The sequence below is a fragment of the Adiantum capillus-veneris genome, chromosome 12 (assembly GCF_014529385.1).
Source record: "Adiantum capillus-veneris isolate H3 chromosome 12, ASM1452938v2, whole genome shotgun sequence".
Taxonomy (NCBI): Eukaryota; Viridiplantae; Streptophyta; class Polypodiopsida; order Polypodiales; family Pteridaceae; genus Adiantum; species Adiantum capillus-veneris.
In genome coordinates, this window is record NC_140942.1 from 12600106 (window position 1) to 12612604 (window position 12499).

Sequence of the window (12499 nt, forward strand, 5' to 3'; positions counted from 1 at the left end):
TAAACAATGTATGCGAGATAATAATGATGCATGCTTAGGCCTCTTGACTACTTGGACACTCAGATATGATATATTGACATCCACAAAGGTGATGAGCCACAATAAAAATTTACGAGCTACGAGATATATATAACGCACTCTAGTAGTTACGATACATAAATTCTAGCTAGACAATGAGTAAGCATATAACTTGTAAGCTAGAAGAGTTATAATGTCCCTTCTTTGGGTGGATAGTATTGTACATGTTTATGATGTGTGGTATATCATAGTTTTTGTCAAACCTTTTTATTATGCACTATCTTCCTATATCCCTAATTTACACCCAATGTAGTGGATATGAGAAACATGTACACCATCCACCTAAAAAATGGTTATGTTCACAACTCTTCTAGCCTATTATTGCTTATATGTTCAATCATTATTCAACTAGACTATATGTATCATATTTATTATCGTGAATTATTTATATCGTAGCTCGTACTTATTATTATATCTCATCATATCTCTCGATGTTAATATATCAGATATGAGTGTCCAACTAGACTAGAGGCCTAGGCATGCATGCGTCGTTATTATCTCACATTTTTTATTCAAAGATTGCATGTATTGGAATATGAAGGGCAAGTCCATCAATTAGTTATCTGTAAGCTGACATTCTATGTGCATGTTAATATTGTCCATCGATACATGTGGTATCATAATCATTGTAGGTTAGTATTTATATCCATTTTCACTACTTTCGAGCTAGACAATATATGCAGGTGATTACTATCATTATCATCGCATCACATATCATTGGCATCATCATAATAAATATATGTGGTATCATAGTTATCATTACACCTTATTATCATGCACTATCATCTTATGTCTCTAATTTACATCCTATCTAGTGGATACCAGAAACATGTACACTATCCTCCCAAAGAATGGGTATCACAGCAACTCTAGCTTGTTGTTTATATTCTAGCTCATTATACACCAGTTACTAGACTATATGTATCGTAATTACTAGTGTGCATTATTTATATCGTAGGTCGTAGATATTATTGTAGCTCATCATCTCTCTCGATGTTAATATATCATATCTCAGTGTCCAACTAGACTAGAGGCCTTAGCATGTACCATTATTATCTCACATTATTTATTCATTGATCCCATGCGTATTTATAAAAAATTTCATATTTAATTATTTTCCCCATACTAAAGTGGCCCAATTAAGTTGGAAAATACTTTCAGAAAGTTGGAGATTAATATTGATGACAACATCTTATTATCATGCACTATCTTCTTGTCTCCAATTTATACCCTATCTAGTGGACATCATAAACATGTACAATACTATCCACCCAAAGAAGGGGATTTACAACTCTTCTAGCTCACAACCTATATGCTAAATCATTGTCTAGCTAGACTTTATGTATCGTAACTATTATCTAGTGCATTATGTATATCATAGCTCATAAATATTATTGTAGTCCATCACCTCTCTGAATATCAATATATTATTTTTGAGTGTCCAACTAGCTAGTCAAGAGGCCTAGGCATGCATTATTATTATCTTGCATACATTTTTTATTCAGAGATCCCACGTATTGAAATATGAAGGGCAAGTCTATCAACTAATTATATATAGGTAATTGACAGTCTACGTAAATACAAAGCTTTATATATACACGCATGGATATTGTCTATCTATACATGTGGTATCATAATCATTTTAGGCCACGTTATTGTTTATATCCTATCTCACTACTTCCTAACTAGACAATACATGCAGTGCCATAGTTATTATATCGTCATAATAATTTCATGTGGTATCATAAATATTGTCATACCTTATTACCTTCACTATCTTCCTTTATCTCTAATTTACACCCAATGTAGTGGACATCAAAACTGTCATAATAATTTCATGTGGTATCATAAATATTGTCAGACCTTATTACCCTTCACTATCTTGCTATATCTCTAATTTACACCCAATGTAGTGCATATCAAAAACATGTAAACCATCCACCCAAAAAAGGGTTATATTCACCGTTCTAGCCTATTATTGCTTATATGCTCAATCATTATTCAACTAGACTATATGTATCCTATTTATTAGTATGACTTATTTATATCGTAGGTCATAGTTATTATTGTAGCTCATCATCTCTCTTGATGTTAATATTGTCGAGCTTATATGTGAAGCTACTCAATATATGGATTCTCTATATATGGCACCCAGGTCCCCTCTATATATACATCATCTCATGTGCGTATTCTACACACTTTGGGATTCTATTTATGTGCTCTCTCTTTCTCTCTTAACATGTTATCAGAGCAGTACGTTTTTGTTTTCAATTTTTCTCTTGATTGAAAATGATTGAAGTGAGGCACCAGAATCAATGTGGTTTACAACTTTGCAGAAGAAAGTTTTTTCAAATTCAGAACCGATTTTGAGTTATTGTTCACGGACTGCATACATACATAAAAAGCAACTTTCACTTTTTTATTTTGATTTTTCTGCTAATTGAAAACGATTTTGTAGAAACTACCCACGCGACGCACCAGAATCGATGTGGTCTACAACTTTGCAAGAAAATTTTTTTTTCAAATTCTACACTGATTTTGAGTTATCGTTCGCGGACTACGTACATACCTGAAAAGAAACTTTTGTTTTATGTTTTTTATTTTTCTCTTAATTGAAAACGATTTTGCAGAAACTAGCCCGCTGACGGCATCGATGTGGTCTACAACTTTGCAGAAGAATTTTTTTTCAAATTCTGCACCGATTTTGACGTATCATTCGAGGACTGCGTACATGTCTCAAAAGCAACCTCGCTTTTTGTTTTTAATTTTTCTCCCGATTGAAAACGATTTAGCAGAAACTAACCATCTAAGGCATCGAAATCGATGTGGTCTACAACTTTGCAGAATAAAATTTTCCCAAATTTTGCACCGATTTTGAGTTATCGTTGGTAGACTGCGTACATGTTTGAAAAGCAACTTTCGCTTTTTGTTTTTTATTTTTCTCCTAATTGAGAGCGATTTTGCAAAAACAGCCCGCAAAGGCACTGAAATCGATGTGGTCTATAACTTGCAGAAGAAAGTGTTTTTTTCAAATTCTGCACTGATTTTGAGTTATCGTTGGCGGACCGCGTACATGCCTGAAAAGAAACTTTTGTTTTTTGTTTTTTGATTTTTCTTCTAATTCAGAATGATTTTGCAAAAACTATTTGCTTGAGCCATCGAAATTGATGTGGTCTACAACTTTGCAGAAGAAAGTTTCTCTAAATTCTGCATCGATTTTGGATTGTCGTCTCGGATTGCGAATATGTTTGAAAAGCAAAATTTTCCTTTTTGCTTTTGATTTTCCTCATAATTGAAACTTCTCAATTATATTTTTTCTTCATCAATCATATATTTGTTACTGACATAATTTTGGTGCAGAAGCCAATTATGTATTGTTCCGATTCAGTCGAGTCACGTGATCTTTTGTTATATGATATACTCGTTCATTAATTTTCGTATAGTTATTCTTCTAGAGATATAGTTTACGTCGTTTTATAATTTCTCGTATACCATAGTGATTTTGATGGTACCATGATGATGTTTTGTTAGTACTTTGGTCATGGTGATTTTCGTTGATACCATGATGATATTTCATTGATACCATGGTTATTCTCGATGATGCCATGATGATATTTCGTTGATACCATGGTTATTCTCGGTGATACCATGATGATATTTCGTTGATTCCATGGTGATTTTTGTTGATACCATGATGATGTTTCGTTGATACCATGGTTATTCTCGGTGATACCATGATGTTGTTTCGTTGATACCATGGTTATTCTCGGTGATACCATGATGTTGTTTCGTTGATACCATGGTTATTCTCGGTGATGCCATGATGTTTTTTCGTTGCTACAATGATTATTCTCTATGATATCATGATGTTGTTTCGTTGATACCATGGTTATTCTTGGTGATATCATGATGTTGTTTCGTTGATACCATGGTTATTCTCGGTGATCCCATGATGTTGTTTCATTGATACAATGAATATTGTATGATGCTTTTCGTTGATACCATGATTTTATTTATTTTTATTGATATAATGATGATATTTTGTTAATACTTTGATGATACTAATTGATATCACTACGTTGATAAATGTTGTTTTATATAGTATATACACATGTCATTTGCATCACGTATCATGCATCTTGTACTTTTTATGTTCATACTTTATGTCCACATATGTTGTCGTGCGTATATATGTCGTCAAAAGAGTGGCGTCGTGAACCATCTCTTATGGCATTGTGAACGTAATTATTTCACTAACGATGCTAATAATTTTCATGACTATGTTTTTTGAGTCTATGATCTATGTAGATTGATCAAAGAATTGATTTCATGAAGACAAACTTGGTGACAATAAAAGATTTATGAAGACATGTTTGGTGATGCCCTATTGATGACAACATGAAGATATGTTTGGTGATGCGATAGTGATGACAAGCTACATAGCAGATTCATGGAGACACTTCTGATTACGAGCTAATCGATAGCCTTTACTAGCCTTTACACCTCTTTATTGAACCTTTGTATTCATTATTGTATTTGATAGGATAGGAGTAAGGTAACTTCTCATAAAACATTCATTGTAAAAGGAGTGATGTAGCTCCTCATAAAATATTCATTGTAAAAGGAGTGATGTAGCTCCTCATAAAATATTCATTGTAAAAGGAGTGATGTAGCTCCTCATGAACATTTGTATATTCAATGATTTTTATAATATAACGGTGGGTGTATATAGAGCTGTGGGTTTTTCCCTTGATCCCCCAAGGGTTTTTTCATCCACACTTAGGGACCCTTATTTGAGGGGGATGTTGAGCTTATATGTGAAGCTACTCAATATATGGCTTCTCTATATATGGCACCCAGGTCCCCTCTATATATACATCATCTCATGTGTGTATTCTACACACTTTGGGGTTCTATTTCTATGCTCTCTCTTTCTCTCTTATCAAATATATCATATATGAGTGTCCAACTAGACTAGAGGTCTAGTCATGCATGTATCGTTATTATCTCACCTTATTTATTCAAAGATCTCATGTATTGAGATATGAAGGACAAGTCCATCAATATGTTATCTATAAGTTGACATTCGATGTACATGTTAAATATTGTCTATCTATACATGTGGTATCATAATCATTGTAGGTTAGTGTTTATTTCTTCTAGCTTACAAGCTACATGCTAGCTCATTATCTACCTAGACTATATATATCGTAACTATTAGGATGCATTATTATATTGTAACTCGTAAATATTATTGTAGCTCATCATGTCCCAAGATGTTAATATATCATATCTGAGTGCCCAACTAGTCAAGAGGCCTAGGCATGCACCATTTTTATCCTACATACATTATTTATTAATAGATTGCATGTATTGAAATATGAAGGGCAAGTCCATCAATTAATCTCTCTACGATGTTACGTAGCATTGGGTAGGATGGATGTAAGCACAGAGGCCACTATAGCTTGGGTACTGTCAACCCCTAGGGCTTGACTAAGTGTTATGCATGTCATGACCTTGCCACAAAAGCCAATGCCAAAAGTGGAAATTACAATTTATTTTTTGACCATAAAAATTACATGGGTTGTTTGAGGGATGGTGGCTAAGCATAGGAGTTTACTTGCGATCTTAAGCACCCACGAAACAAAATGTTCGTTGGGGGAGAAATCCTTGTGTATGGTGCACACATCTTGCATTGATAGTTTGCTCATGTAGTGTGCAAGGGCTGCTTAAGGCCCAAACACGGTCCATGTCCAAAATATCCTGCACAAATGAAACTAACCAAAATCAAAGACGAAATGTCATAAAATCTAATATCTAACCAACCCAAATGATTTTCTCATATTGAACTGATCATTTAATGTGGTAGAATAAATGGGAACAGGGGTCATAATATAGACATGTGGTTACAGATCTATCTCAACACGGGGCCATTGGTAAAGGGGTCCAAATGAGAGATGGTTTGTAAAAGAGCAAGGCTAGTTGAAAGAGCTTAAATACCTTAGGGTTAGATTCATTGAAGACCTCCAAAGGTTAGTGTTAAATGTTCTTTGACCTTAGGAAAGCTAGGGGTGTGCTTGAATTGGAAACCCGGCTCAAGCTTGAGGTGCTTGTCATCCTTGCTAACTAAGGTGCTTGATGTTCTTATTGACTAAGATGCTAAGGTGCTCCACGACTAAGGTTCTTGAGGGTGAGGTGTACTCAGAAGTCAAGGCATATCCCTACACAAGGTGGGCGAGTCCTCATCCTAGGGGCTAGAAAGAGAACACACACACCCTCACACAAGGAAATCTTGGTACAAATAAATCATTTAGGACACTTGTCAAGATGCTTGATTGATATGCACCTTGCATGTGATTGGTCAAGCAACATGAAGGGGTCCAATGAGCTTCTTTCATAAGCTAGAAGAGGGGGTCGACCAAGGAAGCTAGGAGCTAGCTTAGGGGATATAATCTCCCCCCCCCCCCCCCCACACACACACACATACTCTCATTGTGTAAAATGCAAAGTGCAAGAGCTCCATCTCCTTCTCCAAGCTAGTAGAGAAATGAGAGCGTACACCAACACTCTTGGCTATGGAATGCAAATCCAACCAAGAGCCATGCTTCAATGCTTAATATTTCCATCTTCATTACTATGCTATTTTGTATGCTAGAAAGAAGAGTGATGATAAGTGAGGAACTATTTCTTTCTCCTATGAATGTTTCGTCTTCCTCTTCCCTACCCTCATTCCCCGCTATCTCTCTCCACCTTTGAAGGTGCCTAAGGCCTTGGAACTGAGACTGGGGATAGTTAATGCTTTCTACAAAGTCTATGTTATGCTAGTGATGCATGAAGGATTTCATGTTCATTGCATCACCTAGGTCACAAGGACCACAAAGATTGTATTGTACCAAGTCTCTCTTGATGGTAGAACCTATAATACAAAATCCTATTGGAGGGGGGACCGAATCCACATAATTCCCGTCCTCATTTGTTGTCAAGGTGTCTAAACTCTCTCTCTTGCAAAATTATTGTTCATGCCAAGTTACTTTCTTGAACACTGGTTGAGAATGCTTCCAAGTCTGGCTATTCGAAGTTGAGGCCGATCCTTCCACGACTCCGGGGAGCAGTCTTTGAATTTGAGTCCAAACATGAGATTCCACGTACTATTTGATTTTACTTTAATTTGAATTCAAAGATAACGGATGTCAAATATGACGAGTGGGAGAGGGGATGCCGTCAATGCATATCTGCAAAAAACCATCGCTACTCACTGCCTCCCATCGCCATGCAGCTTCCCATCATCGTGCAGCCTCCCTAGCGGAATTACTGTGATTGCACAGCAGGAGCAAGGGGTGATGGATGCACTCCATTAACTATAGCGAGGTTAAGCTCCAATGCGGTAGTCATGGGCGTGAGTTATTACGTGCTTCTTCTTTGCCAAATTGTTTCAGCCCTTAGCTGAGGGTCCCCTCCGTCCGTAACTCCATCACTAGCTCTAGAAAGTCATTCCTCTCTAGAAGGTCCCCTCCGTCCGTATCTCCATCACCAGATCCAACAAGTCCTTCCTCTCCAAAATTTCTCCTCTATCTGTACCTCCATCACCAGCTCCAGAAGGTCCCCCCCGGAATCCCCTGAAGACCCAACTAAAAATCTCTCTAATTCTTTTGAAGGTTTCAAGTTTACTCCCTAGCTTTGATCCTGAATCCCTTCAAGGTGGTGCTTGCAACAGTCTCCTTTTCACATGCCAAAGTGAGCACGACAATGGCACTAATCACCAAGGATATAGGTGAAGGAGGACAAAGAAGGTGGAACCAAGAAAGACAAGCTCGTAGAGAAAATTGAGGAAGCAGCAGAGGAGGTCTGAATGCGCAAAATAATAAGCGACAGGTCGACGTGGAAATTTAAAGAGGGAGAAGGGTTGAGAACGAGGAGACCAGGAGAGCACGCTAGCGGAATTTTCATCGAAGGAAACGGCCATAGATGCGAAATAAGCTTCATAGAGCCCTTGCCTCTGTCTCCGCCATGGACATTCTTGCGGGTGCTGCTCATCCCCACCTGCGGAGCCGGGGGGGGCGGGGGGTGTGTAGCCACATGGATTAGAAGACAACGCAAGGTGCTTTCTATGTATCCCAAATTTGAATTTGCGCACGATTTTGCTAAGTTGAGATGAAACAATAGCAACTAAAGTTGTTGTCAAGCAATGCAAATGAGACAAACGGTTTAGATCAAAAAAGGTGTGGGAATACTAAATGAATCTATGATGCAGGCCAGATTGGGCACCTAATCCGATCGATAGTAGGGGCTCTGCACTACAAGGTTTTCATCAGTGGGGATAGGGATGCATGGTGCGTATCTGCTCTCCAACTAGATTTGACGCTGTGAGCGGGATGAAAACACACAGAGCGCCTCTATAACGACCCGACACACACTCTTGGGAAGATACACACACACACTATGGGGCACCACTCGGCTTACACAACACACCTGGCCGAGACAGGGAACACACCTCTGGAGTGAGAGGAGAGAGACTATCCACTTGCCCACTCCACACAGACACACACACACACATACACACCCAAAAAACTCAACTCAAAAGAGGAGAGTTTCTGATGTTTAGATACAATTGAGCTTGGGCCAACACCAATGGGGCAAATAGCTCACACAATATGGGTAAAATAAGCCAGATACAATCACAAACTAGAGCAAAAACTTCGCTCATAGGAGAAACTTACACAGAAAAACATCAGGAAAAGAGTGAGGAATTTGGCAAAATGGACAGCACCATCGCGTCCGGAACGGCCCAAAACCCCAATCTACAATGTCAAAGTGCTCAAATCCGACCTCGGATGAGCAGTTTACGGCCAAAACAGGCTCCAAAATGAGCAAAAACACAGCTGCGGCTGTTCCTCTTCTCTCCTCCACGTTTTTTCTGGTCTTCTCTCTATTTTTTCAGTTCCCACACTTAGATTTATTAGTTGGGCACCCTTGGTCTTTTAGATGACCTCAAACGGACCCCGAACAGGCCAAAAACTGACCTCGCAGTGCATAGTTGTCACCTTTTTGCATCATTCGCACACCTGGCACTCAGTTTTTTTCCAATAATGCATCTTGCCACCACGTGAAGTGGCCCCAAAAAGTGGTCCTAATGATGACCTTTCTGCATAACTATCACAAGAAAACACCACTTTGTGTCCGTATTCATCCACGTGCAAATATTGACCCCGTTCGCCCTCCTGACGCCACTAGATGCCATCTGACGCACCTGCTGACCTCACGTCGTCGGCCCGCGGATAGCTTCCTCGAGAAGTTTTACGCACTACCAACTCCTCATTATTATGGAAAAAACACACTGGTACTAGTAATAGTGAAAATCGATGCACTATGTACATGGTGTCCTATCTGTACACATGTGGGCCCCACATAACCACCTGGCTCTGGAAAATGGGCAATACTTTATTTGATGCACCATGCATGTATATGTACATATGCGCAATTTCTTGCTCCAGAAAACTCCTGACATAATTTGCCCATCCCCTAGCCTGCTAGAGCATTCATGCTCAGCAGCAACAACACTAGTAGATGCTTATCCCACCTGGATCCCACACAAAAACACTTGGCATTCCTTGCATCAAAAGCTTAATCAAACTTTCACCTTGTTCCCAAGGAAAACCTGTAGAGATGCCATTTATCAACCTCCCATCAAGAAAATCATCAATTACTTTGGCATAGACTTGCATGCGCAAATATATCTCCTTCTCCATAGCTGAGAGGTCTCCACTGATCATTTGTGTCATCAAATCCTACTTCTTTGACAACTCAACCTTGGTTTGCATCAGCCCTTCAATCACTTCATAAGGCCCTTCACTTTCATCCTCATTCGCAAATGCAACTAAACCATCCTCCTGGATTTCTTTGTCCATAAAAAGAAATGAAACATCAGCATCCTCATCACTGCTGGTAGTGCTATCACTATCCTCATCTGTCACCGTGGAAGAGTCTTCATCACTAGACTCATCCTCATCTTCATAAAGCTCCTCTAATCGTTTCCTTGTGTCCATATTATAAAGCTTCTTGGTACCTGTCTTTCCATAGAGGCTAATCGTACCATGTCGCCAATCTTGAACAGCTCCCACTGCACGTAACCATGGTCTGCCCAATATAATAGGATATGCTCCCAACCCTGCTGGCATCACATGAAAATCAACCACTGCCTTTGCATCATATGCCTCCACTTCTAATCTCTTTACAACACCTAAGCATTTTACTTTTTGATGGTTTGCCAATCTGATCCGAAAACCTGACACCCCAGCCACTGTGAGACCCATCTTCTCAACGCATGAGTGTGTTATGACGCATATTTGGGCTCCGCCATCCACATAACCTTGTCCCAAATTTTTCCTTTTATGCCACACATCTACTATTGGACAAATGTCTGGTAGCTCGTCCATTGCCAACACCTTCACTGAACCTCTCTCTGGCTCTTTCTCCATTGGGTTAACCATCCTCTTCCACTGTCGCTTTAGCTTAGGCACCATCTCTATAAGCTGCCCAAAAGTAACATCTGCCTTCCTGCTCGTCAGATCCTCCTTCAAGTCATAGCTTAATTGCCCATCCCCTAGTGGAAAATCTGAAACATGAAACTTTCGACGAGCTCTCCTTTTCCTCTTGGCCTTGACATCCTCGCCTTCATGGCTCTTTCCTTTCTTCTTACTAGGACCTGAGGCACTTCTTCCTTCCTTATCCTCTGTGGTCCTCTTCCCAATAGGCATCACTAGCGTATCCTCTAGCTTTGATGCCTTCTCCAAGGTGACTACACTTAGCACTTTTGTCTTCCCTTTTTCCTCCTGGGTCAGTCCACTGGTTCCTTCGTCTCCCTTAATTTCGATGCCATAATCATTTGACCTAGTTAGCACCTGTCTTGGCAATGGATACATGTCTCCCCCCATCCTTGGTGGCTTATCACATTGCGGGTTGATGTGACCCAACTCTCCACAATTATAACATGTGGGCGTCTACCTCCAAAACCTACCATTGCTTTGTCCAACACCATTCCTAGGCCTTTCTTCACCTCCTGGCTGATTTGCAAACCGCCCTCGACCTCGATTATTTCCCACTTGACCTAGCATGTTTAGGCTGAGATTCTTCATCAAATCAACCACTTGCCTCATGTCTTGCCTTAGGCCATCATCTTGCACTGCTGTAGTGACCACTGCTGGCATAACCTGAGTAGTAACAGGAACCACTGGTGCATGATGAACCCCTGACATACGACCTTGTAAAGAGTCCATAGGCTGAAATTCAGACCTCATGGGCAAAGACTCCACCCCTAACTAGCTCATTTTCCTCAGCTTCCACTCTTTGTTCCTTGCTACCTCTAGTACATCTTCATATGTCCTAGGCTTCTTTAGCTCCACTCTCCAACGTATATTCTCCCAAAGACCAGCCAAGAACCTGTCCTTCTTCATCATGTCAGGCGGGGGTACCTGTGGTGCCAAGGCCTTGCACATTCGCTCCCATGCCAATGAAAACTTACGTATGTACGCATCTACTGGCTCACCTTCCTTTTGCACCAAAGCCTGTACTTCTTGCCACACTTTGTCAGGATCTTCTATCTTCACAAACTCCACTTCCAACCCATGTCGTACATTGTCCCAACTCAACCTTACAGGTGGATCATCCACACGCAACTCCTCTTCAAATGCTTTAGACCAAACTCGTGCATCACTCTTCAAACAAATTTGGAGAAGGCGTAACATCTGCGCAGGGTCATGAATCTGGTTGCTAATGCAGGCAACCTCCATCTTTTCCAGAAAGTCCTCCACATCTTCATCACTTCTTCCATGAAACTCCGGATAAGAGAACGCCATGGCTACCCAAATTATGATTCTTTGAGAACCCTTTCGAACACACGTGCAAGAACCCAAAACTTTTCACTACCCAATCCCCAGAAACTTCAATGGATCTCAGCTTTAGATAAGGACAAACACATGCACATCAAATGAGTTTTCATAGTTAATCATCGGAATGACAACAGGCAAAGGACATTCCAGGATCTCTCTCAATCTTCTTGGCCCAAACATAAAGACTATGCGCTGCTGGAAAAAGATCTTCCTAGACACATGAACATTAATCTGAATTCTTTGAGTTAAATGAAAAGGAGTGAACTGAGGGCCATTTTGATCATCCATTAAAGCCAACCATGAAGCTCCCAAGAAGGCACACCTGACTCAACCTCTGATTTTGCCAAAATTTCAGCAGCATAACAGCATAAATGGCTCAAAATACCAAAAAACCAGCCATCATAACTTGGGAAAATTTCGTCAGAGTTTCCCCAGAAGTAGAGCAGTAGGAACCCAAAATATAGACTGTATCTGTATGCATAAACTGCCAACAATAGAACCCGAGCATCAAATAGGACTCACTAGTACATAGCCTA